The sequence below is a fragment of the Orycteropus afer genome, unplaced genomic scaffold (assembly GCF_000298275.1).
Source record: "Orycteropus afer afer isolate SDZICR_OR568_19922 unplaced genomic scaffold, OryAfe1.0 scaffold00679, whole genome shotgun sequence".
Lineage (NCBI taxonomy): Eukaryota > Metazoa > Chordata > Mammalia > Tubulidentata > Orycteropodidae > Orycteropus > Orycteropus afer.
The window spans coordinates 771,885-774,356 of NW_006922266.1; positions in this window are offsets into that span (position 1 = coordinate 771,885).

A 2,472-nucleotide genomic window follows, 5' to 3' on the forward strand; every position below is an offset into this window, starting at 1 on the left:
AGCAGCTGAGTAGCTGCCTTTGGGTATGTGATCTGCTTCCTGTATATAAGAAACAGCTTTGGGAATGGTCTCTAGCTTATGGCATGCCTGAACCCTGTGCGCAGCTGAGTCGTTGTTCAGCTGCCTGCCATGCTCTGCCAATCTTGGGACTTTCGATGGATTTGAATCAATAGCCTGCTATGTGGTTTGGTAACATTGGGACTGTGACATTTTATTTGTTGACCTTGGGCTTGTTAGCCTCAGCAGCCAGTAGCTGCCTCAGTGAAGAGATGCCTGTAGCTTCAGTGGGCCAGAAGCAAGAGGCACAGCAGAAGCCCAAGATTGAGGGGCTTTCACATAGCCCCTAGAGCCTAGCAATTTGAACTCAGACTTCTAGCCACCTGAAATATAAGAGAATAAACTCCTGTTTGTTCAAGGCATCCCATTTGTGGCATATTCCTGTCAAAGCAGCACTAGGTAACCAAAACACCATTTAATCCAGCAATCCCATTACTAAGTATATATCCTAAGGAAGTGAGAGGCACGAAAAGAACAGATAGATATATGTACACCCATGTTCACTGTAGCACTATTCACAATAGCAAAGAGATGGAAGCAACCTAAGTGCCCGTCAATCAAGAAATGGATAAACAAACTGTGGTCCATACACACAATGTACTACCATGCAACCCTAAAGAATAATATAGAATCTACAAAACACTGCATAACGTGGATGAACTTGGAGGACGTTATGCTGAGTGAAATAAGTCAAGCACAGAAGGACAAATATTGTATTAGCCCACTATTGTAAATGGTGGTCAATGTTTTGTCATATCTGTTTTCACTACAATAAAAGTAGAAAAAAACTAAAAAAAAAAAAAAAAAAATCTGCCTATTGTCAACTTAATATTACCTTAACCAAGCAAGAGCTTTGCTTCTTGCTTCACTCACTGCTTTATTTCTAGTGCCTAGAACCATAACATATATCTTGCTGACATTCAGTATTTGTTCATTAAAAAAATACCAATGTACAACCCAACACCTCCTTGGTTTGCAGGTTGAGAGTCATGGTTTAATGGGACATCCCAGTTATTTGGCCTAAAAATGTGTGTAATGCTTCTGTCTAACTCCTAGTTCACTGTGTAGAGCCTAGGTTCTTAAAAGCTTTCAAACGGCCATCTATGGCACAACAACTGGTTGTGCAACACCTGGAGCAACAGACTAATAAAGAGAGTTAGGAATAGGAGCAGGATATGGAATGTGTGGCTAATTTCCTCCATGAACAAATGCCTCCTTCACTACCAGAAAAACTGGAATGTGCCCAGCTACCATTACTGAACAGATATTATGGACTACTGTGACACATCAAATATTAACAGGATGGTCCCTGGTTGGTGCAAATGGTTTGTACTGTCTACTAATCTAAACTCATCCAGTGGCACCATGGAAAAAAGGCCTGACAATCTGCTTCTGTAAAGAATGCAGCCAAGGTAAACACTTCCTTGAACAACTGCCTCCTTTTCTATGAGACGAGAACTGGATGGTACCTGGCTACTGCTGCTGAACATTCTGATGAAAGATTCCACAGAAGAAGCCTGATCAAAAGTGGGAAAATGAAGAAAGGAATTTCAAATTCTCCTGGACTCCAAGCTTTCTGTAGCCATGGAGGGTGAATGAATCTCAGAAGCTACTGAACTGAGATTATCTTTAAACCTTAAACCAAAAATATCCTTTGACATCTTCTTAAAATCTAACAATAGTTAGCTTAACTAGTAAAAAAGGTCTGCCATGAGCATTATAGCATTATGCACTTTTAACAATATGGGATGAAACTGACAACAGCAACTGGAAAGATGATGGGGCAGTGAGTTCATGTCAATAAAGGAGGAACAACTCAGAAAAGGAGGGTGAGAATGGCTGCGTAACACAAAGAATGCAATCAATGTCACTAAATTGTACATGTAGAAATGGTTGGAATGGTGTATGTTTTGCTGTGTAAATTCTCAACAACAAAAAATAAATTTTAGAAAGAAAAAATATTCTTTCATTCATCAATCTTCCTAGATGCTTCTGATATGAAACAAAGTTTGAGAGCACTGCTTCAAATCTTTAAATCACTTACTCTTGTACTCAGAATAAAAGCCAAAATTCTATTTATGTTCTCCAAACCTCTGCATGATCCAATCCTTGATTATCTTTTCGATCTCATTTTGAGCAACTACTATCTTCAGGAACAGTGCTTTAATCTTAACTGCCCTAGAACATAATCATATTATTTCCCATTTAGACTCTTCTACGATCCTATTCTATTTGCCAGGAATGCTCTCTGCATGGCTAGCTCCATCTTAAGTATCCTAGATTAAATATCAACTGTCCAGAAAGCCTATCTCTGACAACCATAGTTGGGTCCATGTCTTTATTCCCTAGATTTGTCCTTTATTCCTCATCATTGTTCCAATATTTGCAATTATAGAATTGTATTTCATGTTTATA